Genomic DNA, 15606 nt, shown 5'->3' on the forward strand with positions numbered 1-15606 from the left:
AGCATCTTCTTTCCATTTTCATTCACTCCTTTAATCGAGAAACATTTATTCATCACCTACTGTGTACCTGGCACTGGTTAGGATGCCAAAGACACAGCAATGAACCAAAGCAAATGGAGTCACTGGGATCAGAGCATTTATACTCTGAAATCTTCTCTCTTCACAAAACAGTAAGGTTTTACTATGAAAGATGATATTCATGTTCAGGAAATAATTTTGCTGACATAATTCAGCAAATAATGACACATCCCAAGTCCAACCAATAACTTAATTCCCTCTAGTATATAGATTTCTTTCTGCTCTGTCTTACTACTTCTCTGTTTTATACTTAATACTCTGTGTTTAAAAGAAAACCATAGATGGCATCTCTAAGACTGAGTCCCCAAACTGGCCTTAAGTTAAGCTAATTGCAGTTGCAACCTTCCCCAGAAATACAGTCTTAACAAACCAAGAATTTCGAAAAAAAAAAAAAAAAAAAAAAAAAAAAACAAAAAACCAAGAATTTCTTATCAGTTAAAATGAGCCTGCCATGTGGGCCCTCCCCAACCCCCAAAGGAAGATGAGGCAGTCTGCTGATAAGACCCCCTCTTCTTCCCCTAGGAGTAAACCACCTTGTCTGGAACAATCCTTTTCTTTTGCTAATAACTTTCTCACCCCAACCTTCTCCTACAAAAACCTCCCATTTTGTACAACTTCTTGGAGCCGCCCTCTGTTAGCTGGATGGGATGTTGCCCCATTCATGAATGTTTCCATAAAACCAATTAGATCTTCAAATAGGTTGAATTTTGTTCATTAACGTCTATACATATTACACTTATTCTCAGCGAAACTTAAAATACTTAATTTCTCCTCAAAGATGGGAAGAAAATTGTACAAAAGACCCACTGTATGTCCAAGCTCATACACAAAGTAGAGACCCTAGAGTCTCTATTATTAGCACCTCTAAGAATCGCTGTTCAGATCTTTGAAAGTCTGCTTTTTATGTCTGTGCATTTAAATTAGGAAAGCCAATAAGATGGGGGCAATGCAGGATGCTAAAGCAGATCAAATGGATAGGAAGACGAAAGAATTTTTTCCTTTTATTCATTTGTTAATAATTCCTAAAATAGTGAGTCTACAGAAGCCAATGTGATTGAATATTGTTTTGTGGTCTGTGAAATGAATTTACACACCTTCTAATCTCTTCTCAGTGGCCTGAGGCTGAGTGGTCATGAACAATGGCCATTTTTGACTGGATTCTAAGAAACTGTACTATTTTTAAACTCAGTATAATGGAAAATTCCACAGGAACAGAAAACAGTAAGACAACATAAAACAGGAACATAAAAGGATAAAGAGAAGGGATAATGTCAGTAATTTCATTTTTATGTAACACAACTCTATAGCCTGAAAAAGCAAATTTTCTTGGTATTGTCTGAAAAACTTGGGAGAATGAGAGGGACACATGAGAAGAGTTAGTTCCATTAAGGACAGTCAGAATGAAAGCTGTAATTCTAAAGCATTTGGTCTTTTAAGGTCCGCATTATTTTTACTTTGGTTAGAAGAGGTAAGAAAACAAGTAGAAGGAGACTTCCATTTAAATATGAAAGAAAATAAAGCTGCCATCCTGCATTCCTCTCATTCCCAGGACCTCACACAGTCCCTTCAAAAATGCAGCCATCTGAAAAAGGAGAACATTCTGATGTGGGAAGAAGGTTCCTTCGTAGAGAAAGATCAGTATGTGGTTTGCAGGAGACAAGATTCTCTTGGGTTTTTCTGCATGAGAAATACAACCATTATATTACATTGAACACAGATGGCAAGGTGACTGAAAGACTCCCACCAGACACCTCTTAGTCTAATTTCTCCCTTGATTTGTCTCTTACTAAATATAAAAGTTAAATTTCTTCTTTTTACTTTACAATCTGTTGGTCCTATACCAGTGGCTTCCAGTCAATCCTTTGCTTCCTTGATCCCAAATTCACCAAACTTTAAATTGATTTTCAAAACATTTTTCCATCAAATAAATGTGTTTGTGAACTCTTTCTGACCAATTGAATTTTTTTTTCTCAAGTAGTTCCTACTAGAGATGCTCTTCTTACTCATCTGACCATCCCTGTCACCATCAATTCCCAGTATCATATTCTAACAGTTGAAGTACAGCGAATATTTCTGCCTACAAAGAATTTACAATTCACTTCGGGAGGTAAGTCACAGATGATGTGGGAAACAAAGGCAAAAGAGAAAACTTAGATTTCCTTGCTGCTTACAGCCCACTAACAAGTCCTTGAAACAGGTAGAGTGACCTTCCTCTAGGTCAGCTGCCTAGACGTCAATACTTTGCTAAGGCCAAGAGGAAATCTCAGCTTAACATTATCCCAATCCCCAGGATCCTGTAGGTCTTCTTTAACATATAAAAATTCATTCCGAAACTTCCTTTCTTTCCCCCAAGATACATGTTGGCAATCATCCCCAAAGCATATGATCCACCAACGTACATCTGAAGGGTCTCATGACTAAGGTTTTATTAGACAGCAATAAACGACCTTTTCCTAACAATCGCTAGCCCTTTCAAGGTCCTGGACACCTTGCTTCCAAAATTCCTTAGAGACCTATGCTCTCTCTAACCTCCTCCCAACTTGAAAGTATACAATAGGCCACCCTCATAACCCCAGTATACCTCTTGCTACCCACGGATCCTGTCCTCGTGCTTTAATAAAACCACCTTTTTTGCACCGAAGACATCTCAAGAATTCTTTCTTGGCTATCAGCTCCAAACCCCACTACTTCAAATCACACCAATATATACATGGTATGAAGGATAACAATACAAACCAGGAGATTACACTTTCTCTAGAGACTTTTTAAGGGTAGTGTTTACTGTACAACTGAAGAAAGATCTCTTTTTCATAAAAAGTAGTACTTAATTAGGGTCGTTAAATTAATTGAGGAGCCATGAGACTGATGTGGCCCTATTGCCAAGGTAGCCTAAGTAACTGAACCAAAATCTAAGCCTGTGTATATCCTCGGGTTGTGAAATTGGAACCTAAGGAAAACCAATTACACAGAGCCAACTAGGCTTTAAGTGATAGCCAATCAATAATAATTTCCTTTCTTTGCTTCTGCATCTTCTATACATAAGGCTGCCCCCCCCCCCCCCCCCCCCCCCCGCTCCTGTCAAGGAAGCACTCCTGTCCACTTGCCAGTTTGGCACTCTCCAATACAAAATGATTTTTGCTCAATAAATTCTAAAAATTGTTCATGTGCCTCAGTTTACATTTTAACGAGGTTTAAAATAAAAGGAAGACTGTTAGAAAGAGAGAGGCGTGGGAACACAATTGACAGGAGCAATCGTACTGTCTCTGAATTCCAGAAACAGAAACGGCATGCATTCGTTACATTTTGGAAGACAACACATGACCAAATTTGACTACAGGAAAAGATTTTGTAACTTTTGTTAATCATTGAGTTTTACTGACCCTCTTTCCAGAATATTCAGGGCTGGGAATGGTCACCTTACCCAATGCGAGCTTGGCCCCATCTATCATCGCCAATGAGGATGAGAAATGAACCAGGCTAGAGAAACATCACTACTATCTCTAATGTGGGGAGTGTTACTTTCAAATTGATTAAAATAACTACCTTTACATGGTGCCCTCCAGTTACACAGCTGCCTCACATCCCTGTCTCATCCTCATAAGCACTGAATTTTAGTGCAAGTCACAAATTAGTATCTGTACTAAAAAAAAAAATCTGCGGTTAGGTGACACTGTTGGTCACCCTGTTGTAAATGGTAGAGGTGAGATTTTCACACCTGGTCTTCAGACCCCACGGTGCTCCCCCTGCCAGCCCGCCATCCCCAGTGAAGAACCCACACCTGTTTAGCACTAGCTGACGAGGTCACGTTGTTCTTTCCTGAAGGTTCTTCCCTAACTGATAACTCCCACGACTACAATGCAGAGCTGAGTTAATCATCCTAATCTACAGCACAGACAATTAAGTAGAAATATGAGAATCCCATGCTTGGCTGTTATATACTCCACACTGTCACCTGATGCCTTCTCCATGATCAATTTTATGGCACATCTACCACATTTTTCCCAAGAGCCTGAATCACTGTAATTCCTCACCAAAGCAGGGAAATATGTTTCCCTGACTTATAATCAGTAGGGTTTTTTTTTTTAAAGGTTTTTATTTATTTATTTGAGAAAGAGAGGGAGAGGGCATGGTCAGGGGAGGGGTAGAGGGAGAAGCAGACTCTGTGCTGAGCGGGGAGGCCAATGCACCTATGCAGGCCTCAATCCCGAGACCCCAGGATCATGACCTGAGCTGAGGGCAGACACTTAATTGACCGAGCCACCCGGGCACCCCATCAGTAGAGTATTTTTAAATATCTGAAGATGTAGGGGATCCCTGGGTGGCTCAGTTTGGCTCTGCCTTCTGCCCAGGGCGTGATCCTGGAGACCAGGAATCGAGTCCTACATCAGGCTCCCTGCATGGAGCCTGCTTTTCCCTCTGCCTGTGTCTCTGCCTCTCTCTTTCTCTATCTCCCATGAATGAATAAATCAAATCTTAAAAATAAATAAATATCTGAAGATGTAAATGTAAATACATACATGTCTGCCTAACAATCTGCTCAGTTATGATCTAGTATGCCTACAAAAGACATGTTGCCTATTCAATAAGCTATGCTTCACAGAAAGAGTGGTTAGAGGACCGCTCAAATGCCACTGTTTTACAAAAGGATTAAACAACCTCCTGTTTCTGCGAGACTCAACAGACGCTAGATCTTCTCTTGTCTGAGTTTTGATCTTGTATGGTCCACATGGCAAGGCTAACTCTCCCCATAAAAATCAGAGGAACCAAATTCACCTCTTGGCTCTACAGTCACCCACTGACCTGTATGTGTGGTGTCTGTGGGAAACTCACAGCTGAGGCAAACCAGGGTGTTTTCTGCCCCCTTGAAAGAGCTAAACAATAACCTAAGAGTGAGTTGGAGAGAAGGAAAGAAAGAGGGACTCCTGATTACACTCTGGATGATTTCCTAAATTTCTTAAAGACGGATAGAATAATGGAGTCTGATTTCTCAAAGGCAGGCATTAATTTTCCTTAGTCCAAAACTATATCTCAAAGTATATTTTATTCATATTCAGAAAGGGATCAATGGAAGGCCAAAAAGCAGGAATGCAGACCCCGCCAGTGCCCAACCCCAGGGGACCGTCATGGTACGGTTTTTTGTCAGCCCTACCTTTTCTTTTTAGTATTCATGAACACTTAGCAAATAATCACATCGCACTGATTCAGGGACATATATCCTGCCTTAAACGTGAAACTCCAGCGTGTTTATCTGACACAGGGATGCACTTTCTCTCCATCTCCAGTAAGAGCAAGGAGCAGACACGACAGGCAAATGAGCTCGCGATGAACTCTCCATCCCAATGTCTCTACCTGCCCTGCTATTCATCTTCTGCAGTCTACACAGAACTCTTTCTCCTTCAAAGCAAGCTCTAGGGTTACGGAAGAAAAATCAGGTGCAACGAACAGGAACCACTTCACTTGTTAGCCAAGAAGATGTTGGAGATGCTGAAAAATGAAAAGTTAGGGCATCGTGTAATCCAGCCTCAGGCTGGCCTTTGAGTTGAATGTCTTAAAGGTCCTATCAGACAGTGATGCCCAGTGTTTAATGCCTTGATCACCCACATTTCACTTGTGAGTTTCTGAGGACTCCCTGACTGAGAAAAACAATGTATTACCATGCGAGATGGAATGGATGCTATTTATTTTCACTTTTTAAGGGAGACAGCTGAAAGATATCTTGTTCAAAGGAAGGCAAAAGACAATCACGTGTCACGGGCTCAAGGTAAGCCAGCTGGCACTACCAGCCATGCCAAGCAGGCTACCAATTTATAATTCAAATGTTGGAAAGGTTTATCATTTGTATGTTCAACTTCCTTCAGCAAACATTTACTGCTCTGCCAGTAACATGAGCCAAAATGCTACTACATTCTGCTAAGGGGGCACAATAAGATAAAAGGCTAGATGAACTCCCCATTTCTCCACAAAGGGTTCCCCAACGGGGTAGCCACTGGCAAACAAATGTGATGTGCTGTGATTTGAAGTAGAGAATAAAATTCCATTTTATTATCCACGACCCAAAGGCCTGGGATTCCATTGAGTCATTCTTTGAACTCAAGGTGTATTTGTCTAAAATGGGTGTTTGTGTGTGTGTGTGTGTGTGTGTGTGTGTGTGTCTAAAATGGGTGTAACATGTGTCACACCAGACCACATTAAAAGACCACTTGCTATGGCTCACCATGAAGACCAAACTGGACAGGTAAGCGTTATGAGGAGACAGTTTTGTGTGACAACTTCCAGAACCCAGAATGTCAAAGTGGAGAACCTCAGGCCAACAGTTACTTCTGGGTCCTGGGGTGATCACAGTAGATCAGAACCTGCCACTCTCAGGGCAAAGAGAGACTGTAGTAGACAATGATAAAAAAATTTTTCAAGGCTCTCACTCTCGGCCTACTTTTGAATTTTGTCCCACTCTATAATAATCACAAAATTCAAACTGCCCCAAAACTGATTAACTGCAAGATTAAAAGAAAACTACTATCCACGGTGAAAAGACCAGCCCCAGGTGGGAAATAAGGAAAGCAAAAGAAAACAGCGTGTCAGGCAATCTGGAAATAAAATCCAGGAAATTCAATATTCACTGTTAATTTTCACACGAATCCCTTATACTATTTTCTTTCTTGTCTCTAGCCAGCTGTGCTTTTTAATAAGACAATTATTTGCTATTCAGATGTATTCCAATTATTTCTTTATAAAAAAACGAACTTCTATAGGATAATCAAGTGTGTCCAATTGAGAAAATCTCTCTCCACTTTTTACTGCCTCATGTGGCATCTACAAAGGTAATTTTGATTATGCAGAATTAAATTATTCATCACTATTAATAACAGTCACATTAACAAGGAAAGATATAGAGTGTTTATTAGCTTTAATTCAAGTACAAACAATGAGAGCCAAATAAACTGCATAAGAATTAGAAACTGGGTGAGATGGGTAAGGCCACAGGATAAGCAATTTCCAAGCAAGACGGAAACAGGATGAACCATTCACATCTGAACGCCTGGGTCAGTCACAAAGAGAAGCAGCCCAAGCTGCCTCCACAAAAATGAGTTTATTAAATTCCAGCAAGGCCTCCAGCTGCTCATTAGCTGGGAATACTCTAGAGAGGAACATAAGGAGCTGCTTCTTTTATTACGACTTTAAAGAAGCAAAAGTATGGTTTTTAATGTGATGCATTCTGGAGACATTGATTTATTAAAAGTTGGTTTTTTTTAATGTAAGTTACTTGTGCTTTTGAGACAAAGCACTCTGAGGAGTGTGTGTGTGTGTGCGCATGCGGGTGCACATTAATGACAACATTATTAGTGTGCCTGGGCCTCTTCTATCTGCAGGTATAATCAATAGATGAAGATATTTGGTGACTTTTCTCCATCTCCAAAATTTAACAAGTGCCACCATATTTGTTTTTCATTCTTCTCTTTTAATGGGACTATTTTACACAAGTGTTAAAGTTCAACAAACCTGAAGCAACAGAATGTCAGCTTCACACGTGATGATACTTCCCTAGCTCAATCCACGTTCACTTCTTTACACAAGAAAAGCATCCAATCCCTCATATAAAAAGCACAAGAATAGTACCCTGGTTATAACATGCTTACCTACTTTATTATTTATTGCAGGCCCTTGGTGAATCATATGTTTTTCTGCTTTTAAAAGCATTCTGAATAAGCCAGGTTAAATCATAAATGCCTCTCAGGGCTTACCTGGAGAGAAGCAGAAAGCAACTTTACCACCATGCCCTGTAGGGAATGCCCTACTTCTCCCTAAATCAAATGATGGTTTTTCTCGATCTTCATTTTGTGACATTTTTTTGGCACATCAAACTCTTCACCCCTCCCTCCTTGCTAAATAAAACACTACCTTTGGCTCATATGGTAATACACTAATTTGGTCTTCCTGCCTCTAAAATGACAGCTGCTTCTTCCCCCCACCCCCAACACACACACTGACCTCACTCCCTCTCCCAGGCTGTATCTGTGCTCATTCCCCCGATTCAATCATCGATCTACCACTCTTGTGTCATGCCTCTAAGAAAATCCATCCTTGATTTAGTCGGCTACCACCTCTGTGTATTTGAAAATCAAATCTTTCTTGACAACTCATTCTTCATCCAATTCTAGGACCGTATCTTCATCATTCTATCACATAGATTTTGTAGAAAAAAGAATGGGGTTGTCATTTTTAACAGAACTATATACCCAAATGATTAGCTTCCCAAACATGTTACTGTGCTATGGCCCTCCAGGAAAATAGTAATAACTGGAAAATTAGCCAAAACTGAAACGATGAAATATCAGTTTCACAAGTGGTTAGACTATATATTTTTTTCTTAGCATTCCCTAAATCTATTTTTTAATTCCAGTTTCTGTGAAATTTTATGGTTGGGTCAGAGGCCCTCAAATTCTATATTTCCTCTCTCTGACCTTGAAATCAAGAACTGTCTCAAAATACGGTCTTTCATGGGGGTCACATGGGGGTCTCGGTGCATTAATGAGAATGCGTTCCAATTCTATCATAAATTAGTGATAGTGCTTCAGAGAACAGAGCATAAACGGCCACCGCCCATCTCTGAAAAGGATCGGATGTGATCTTTTCTATACAAGGTGTCCTTCTGTCAGCAGGAATTTGAGAGTGTGTTCCGCGCTAGAAGAGATGCCTGGTGGATCAGAAAACTTGTTTTTCTTCACAGAGATTTTTCTACCTCTCCCATCTTAAATCAAGAAAGTCTCTCAATCCCCACAATTGTCATCAACATTCCTCTTTAATAAATGACACTGAATTTCAATCATCAAGCATTTACTGAGGAGGTGCTAGCAACCCAGACATAAAGACACCAGGACCCCTGCGGGTCAGGACTCTGCAGAAGGTGTTCCAATCCTGGATTCACAACTTGGGAGCTGTGCCACTTCGGGCAAGTTAATTCACCTCTCAGTGCCCAGGATTTTGCTTCCACGAATTGTGGAGAATAGGAGTTCAAGGGAAGTGATGGAGAGGGAAGAACCCTGGGATGGCCTGGGATAAAACGAGCCCTGTGTTCCAGGCAGATGGAAGTGAGAGGGTGGAGGGCAGAGTGACCCAGACAGGAGCTGAGAAAGAGCCCACCACCCTTGCCAGAAGGAAGAGCCCCTGAGCGGTGCCAAAGGGCAGGGCCTGCAGGTAGGTGAAAAGCCGCATTCTGAATCATATCTGACGACCTGATGATCATTTCTCAGCAATCTGAAGACTGGAGGAGTCTCGCTGAAGGTGGGGAGATCCATCAGGAGCTCCAACCATAGCCCCAGCAAAGCAGGAAGACACCTGGCCTGAGGAGGTCACTGCTAAGGAGAGGAGGGTACGTGAACTTGGAGGTGGTCCGCAGAGCAGGTGCACAGTGTTTGTATCTTCTCCAAAGTAGATCCTTCCCAGAAGATTTGGGATGGATGGCCACCTCAAGAATTGGGGGCTCCACATGCTCCAGTGCTGGATGATTTCCCCACTTAGAAAGCTATGTGTTTTTCTAAGGGAGACCTTTTCCTTGGAGGGATATCCTAGTTATCTTTTTTTTTTTTTACCAAAAAGAATATATCTGTGTTTGTATATGTATATACGTACATGTGTATACGCATGCAGACTTGTGAGGTCCCATCTGTTTCCAGTGACATTCTACTTATGAGTGCACGGATGCATGCTACTTCCTTCTACAGACTTCCTTCCTTCGTTATTTTCCAACTTCTAATCAAACCAGTCAGCAGAGGATGACCGGAGAGTACTAAAAAGTTCCTTAGTGCCACATAAGATCTGAGGCAGAAAGTCGTTCCACATTTCCTGGCGAGCTGAAGCATAATGGTCCAGGGATAACACAAGGTACCTAAGAAGAGCGCCCACATCTTCAGTCATCCTGGCCAAGGCACCGAGTATTCAAATAACAGGAAACTTCATCATTTCGGAAACCAGTCCTTTGCAGCTTGTTATAGTTGTTAAGTCTTTCAATTATTGTCTTCTGTGTTCTTTAGGTTATCTTATGTGTATAAGTTATTATAAGTCCACCAAAAATGCATCCAAGAAATCATTTTGGGGTCAACCATGAAGAAAACTGAAATCTTGCCATTTGCAAGAACATAGATGGAACTAGAAGATATTATGCAAAGTAAAATAAGTCAGTCAGAGGAAGACAATCATCATATGATCTTACTTACATGCAGAATTTAAGAAACAAAACCGAGGATCATCGGAGAAGAGAGGAGAAAATAAAACAAGACAAAAATCAGAGAGGGAGACAAACCATAACAGATTTTTAACCCCAGGAAACAAACTGAGGGTCCCTGGAGGGAGGGGTGGGGAATGGGGAAACCGGGTGATAGGCATTGAGGAGGGCATGTGATGTGATGGGTTCTGGGTGTTATATAAGACCGATGAACCACTGACCTCTACCTCTGAAACCAATAATGCATTATATGTTAATTAAATTTAAACAAAAAAAATTTTTGAAAATCATTTTGGGGTCAAAATACCAATAATGGATGTTCCTAGGTATGATGGTAACAAAAAGATATGTTCCTATCTTTTTTTTTTTTAGTCTGTTTGCTTGTTTGTCAATCTAAATCTCAAAGGACTAGTTCTTTATCTGTCACTTAGCCCACACCCACCCGTCACTTCTTGGCTCAATAAGGCTGGGGCTAGGCGACCACAGACTATTCCCAGGCTACCTCCTCCTCTGGCTCCCTGTTCCTTAGTAGTAACCGGCTGCTGGTGCAGGACGATGGGAGGCTCCTTCCCTCCCTCTCTCCCCTGCTCCCTGCCTCCTTCTCCCACTTCTTCTTCTCTCTCCACCTCTTCTCTCTTCTCCCCTGGCAGGGTCTCTGGAAGTTGCTGGATTCCCCTCTCCAGTCCCAGCACAACCCACGAAGCTCCTCATCCCTGGTCCGGGCACTGGCTAGGGAGCACGCGTTCCATGCTTTCCTCGGCCCCAAGTGCATGCTCCTCTGCAATCCCAGCCATGGGCAGCCCTCTGACAGATGTCAACACCCCTTGTGCCACGCCTCCCAGCACCCAGCACTCTGAGAACACCACCTCCTCCTTTTCTTCTCAGAAATCTGTGCTCACAGCAAACTCCTAATGTTACCAAGTTCTGGGTAATCTTGCCAGCCCTGTTCTGCCCTTTCTGTGCTTCCAATATTTTAAAAAAACTATTCCCTTGATTCAGTCTCCTCTTTGTGGAATGCCTGGGTGTCTGTTTCGCTGAAAGGACTTGGACCAATACAGTGCTCAGTACCAGGAGTGATTCCCAGGAAACACTCATTCTAAGCTGGGATTTTTGTATTGATCTGCTACCCTGTTTAAGCTTAAATGGTGTGATGCCCTTATCAGCAGTAGAAATGGCTAGCCAGCAAAATGCGGCTTGAAATGGCATTATAATTAGTTAATCGCCTGTGGTATCTTGAGATAAAAATTCTATCAAAGACAAGACTTTGGGAAATCAAGTGGCTACTTCATTTAACTGTAACTTCCAACACTGATGATTTAAAGAATTGTGTGTGTGTGTGTGTGTGTGTGTGTGTGTGTGTGTGGAGGGGGAGATCCCTGGGTGGCTCAACGGTTTGGCACCTGCCTTTGGCCCAGGGAGCGATCCTGGAGTCCCAGGATCGAGTCTCACGTCGGGATCCCAGCATGGAGCCTGCTTCTCCCTCTGCCTGCATCTCTGCCTGCCTCTCTGCCTCTCTCTCTTTCTCTCTCTCTCTCTCTCTCTCATTCTCTCTTTCTCTCTCTATGTCTATGATGAATAAATAAAATCTTAAAAAAAAAAAAAAACTGTGGGGTAGGTAATTGCTTCTGAATACATGAGAGATACAGGAAAAAAAGGATATCTCAGGTGTTTAAACTCTCAGTTGAAGGTATGACCAGAGAACCAAAGAGCTTCCATGGAAGGGTAGCTGGAAAAAAAAAAAAAAAACAAAGCAAAACAAAACAAAACAAAAACAACCCTCATCCCTTTCACAACAACAATTATTATGCCAATAATGAGAGAGCAAGTTGCAGTACAGATTTGCAAGGTGGACACATCGCCATAGAGGGCAGCAGGGCCAGAAGAGCACTCAGAATGCTTCCACCTACAGGGAGCATTGGTGGTGACCAGTCCATTGGAAAGAGAGATGAGCAGCCCACTAAATCACCAGGTCTATATAATTGGATCATCTCAAGGGCTGGTGAGCAGACACCAGCTTGACCTACCACAGTAGAGGAGCACATGCTCTTACCCAGATCGGAAGGAAGCCTCTGCCCAGGCCAGAGTCCTTTCACTGGAGAAGAGGGGCTTAAGGATCCCCTTACGGTCGGATCCTACCATGTTCACTGCTATGTAAAATCAGCCCCTCTCCCAAGCCCTCCTCAAATGGACCTGTGGCCATTTCCTTGGGTGGCTATACACATGGGAGACAGAAAACTCAGATCACTGGGATCTACCAAATAATTGATCCACAGATCAACTGACAGTAATTGACAGTAATCTCTAGGGAAAGTCGCTGTGGTCAACTCTCCCAAGGGAGACTGTGCAGTTTACACAGTCACAGAAATTTGGCCCCCATTCCTCTCACAGTGGGTTTAGACTCAGCTTGTGAGAATGTCTCCAGTTACTGAAGATGTAGCTGGATGATCAGTTCTCAGCAACTAGAAGAGTCCTCACATGGGCTACCTGACCCAAAAGAGGAAGAGCCAAATAGATGTCATTCAGGTACCGCCACACCTTCTGCTACTAAATAGTAAAGCAAAAGCAATATTATATTTCATATATCTATATGGAAACTTATTAATTTAGTCAAAGCATAAAAATACCATAAAGACTAAGGGGCAGTAGTATTGGTAACTAATCCCACATTCCTATTTAATTCACCTATTTGGTCCAGGCAGAAGGAAGATCATTTTTATACATTTTATATCATTTTATAAAAGATATTTGTATCTTCCTAGGATAGGACTGATTTTTTTTTCTTTTTGTATGGTATAGAGTTTACTTATGGATAGAAGCCCTAGACCGCTTGTGAATTAAATATATAGTATTTCTGCCATAACTGTACCTTTTGCAAATAATTTTGATATATACATTTAAATATGTCAATCAGTGTTCTTACATTTCAAGTAAATATAGGCTTACATGTCAGAAAGCATCAAAAAAGACAGGATCATGTTAGTGGTGTTTCAGAGATTTTATGAAACTTTCTTCTGAAGCACAACTGGTATTTCACTTTAAGAATCTAATAAATATTTTAGAATGGCATTTCATTTGTTTTACAATGACATTTGGTATTAGAATGAAAGAGCTGGAAAAAGAAATATAAAAATGTTCCCTCCACTACCCGCTGGAATCCTTATATTTAGAGACCAAACTGATTTATAATGATCATAAGAGTCACTTTAAATCATTACCAACTGCAGAAGGATCTGAACCAGCAGTGCAGAGGTGAAGTCCACGGTTTGTCTACTGAATACACAAATCTACACTTGATTCTAAATGGTTTTCAAATTTATTTATTCAACATGTTCTACTGAATCATATCTCAGCCTATGCTATTTATTATCATTCTATGGGATGCCACTGGGAGACGTGCCATTTCACATAGAATAAGAAATCAATGAGGTAGAAAAATTATATTATTTTTAATTAAGTCATCTTTTTTAAGAGTCATTTGCCTTAAGTCCTTGAAGGCCCACGATATGCAACCTAAGGTCATTCTCAGCAGAGTGCAGTCCTCAACAGAGAAGCCAGTAGAAAATAGAGGTCTACTGGATTCCAAGGCAGCGGCTCAACAGAATCTCTGGATGGTGGTTCTTAGTTCCATGAGTACGATCTGGGTGGATTCCTCTCCGTTATTTAAGGTATTAGTATTCATCAGGAGTAAAATCAAAGTAGTACAATGTCCTGTGCTGGTGCAGGTAGAAACTAGACACTTCTCCTTCCCTTTCTCCATTCAAACCCTCAGGACTAGTGAATTACAATCTAAGGAAGGATTAACTCTGTTTCCTTTGCTTGGAGGTCTCCAACCTCCTATTTCCAAAGGTCTTCCCTCTTCCAAAGCTCTTTGGAGCTGACATAAACGGGTTCAACCACAAAACAAAATAACATAACATTTGAGGAACACAACTTTTTCTGAAGGAAAACAACACACCGGAAGTACAAATTCTCGTAGGAATTTGTACAACATGATCATACAGGGTCCAAGAACTTTACATTAGCATGACATATATATTAGATTGATGTGAAAGGATAGTGGCAACATAAAAGAAGAAGATAAAAGAAAGAGAAGTATTACATATGAAAATAATAGTTGAAATAAGGGACACAACAGATAGGTGTGGTAGATTGGGTTATATTGTTTAAAAATGCATACTCCTTTCCCTCCCCCACACCTTCACAGGAAGAGTGTGTTTCCCCACTCCTTGTCTTTTGGCTCCGCATGGGACTGGTTTTGGTCAGTGTGATGTTTCCAACATGACATGAGGCTTAAAACATGTTTGTGTGGTCGAGTTTATACTCTTGCCCTTCTGCTGTAACATGAAAAGGATATGTCTCGGGTAGGTCACTAGCCTGAAGAGAAAGGTGAGAGGCACTTTTTTTTTTTAAGTGCACAATACAGGAAACTAAAGACAATATATTGCACAGCAGATCTCTAAACTTACTCATCTCACAGAACTGAAATTTTATACCTATTGGACAACACTCTCTCCCTACCCTCAGCTCCTGGAAACCACCACTGGATTTCCTACTTCTGTGTGTTTGACTGTTTTAGGTATCTCATACAAACGGAATCATGCAGCGCTTGTCCTTCTATGACGGGCTTATTTCACATAGCATACACGTCCTCCAGGTTGGTTGTGTTGTTCCAAATGTCAGTTTTTCACTTTTTATAAAGCTGAATAATATTTCACTGCATGTATACACCACATTTTCTTGATTCATCCACTGACAAATACTTAGGTTGTTTCCATATAGTGGCTCTTGCGCATAGTGTTGCAATGAGCACAGGAGTACAGATATCTCTTCAAGATCTTGATTTCAATTCTTTTGGATAAGTACCCACAAGTGGATCACAGAGTAATTCTAATTTCTTGAGGAACCTCCATACTGTTTTCCATAGCAGCTGCACTAGTCTACATCGCCACCAACAGTGCACAAGGGTTCCAATTTCTCCACATCCTGGCCAACACTTGTGGTCTTTTGTTTTGCTTTGTTTTTTACCATAACCATCCCAAATGGTGTGAGGTCCTATCTCATCGTGGTTTTCATTTGCATTTCCCTGATAATTAGTGATGTTGAGGAGGAGTTGCAAATTAACATTTTAATCATGATCACTTTTGTGAACAGTGTTATAGAAAGACATACAAGGCTGTATCCTCCCGAGGCAGGTACTATGATGTACTCTAAGTTGTTCCCACACTGCTCTAACCTGTAGTTTAGGTCTTTCTGCCTGACCTGAATTTGGAGGGAGCACCACGTAGCAGTCAAGAGCAGGCCACTGGGCT

The 15606-nt window shown here is 41.2% G+C and overlaps 1 long non-coding RNA gene across 3 annotated transcripts in view; it reads left to right on the forward strand.

Annotated features, from left to right (window-relative positions):
• Positions 1–5926, forward strand: part of LOC111093237 — a 64173-nt gene extending 58247 nt beyond the window's left edge. For 2 of the 3 annotated variants that reach the window (XR_005353338.1, XR_005353339.1), the window contains 2 exons: positions 2057–2185; positions 5361–5926. This is a non-coding gene — a long non-coding RNA (uncharacterized LOC111093237). Of the gene's footprint in view, positions 1–1627; positions 1960–2056; positions 2186–5360 lie in introns of those variants that run through there. The other variant, XR_005353340.1, reaches the window with a different exon arrangement.
• Positions 5927–15606: the final 9680 nt, after the last annotated feature.

The sequence above is a fragment of the Canis lupus genome, chromosome 1 (assembly GCF_011100685.1).
Source record: "Canis lupus familiaris isolate Mischka breed German Shepherd chromosome 1, alternate assembly UU_Cfam_GSD_1.0, whole genome shotgun sequence".
Classification (NCBI taxonomy): domain Eukaryota; kingdom Metazoa; phylum Chordata; class Mammalia; order Carnivora; family Canidae; genus Canis; species Canis lupus.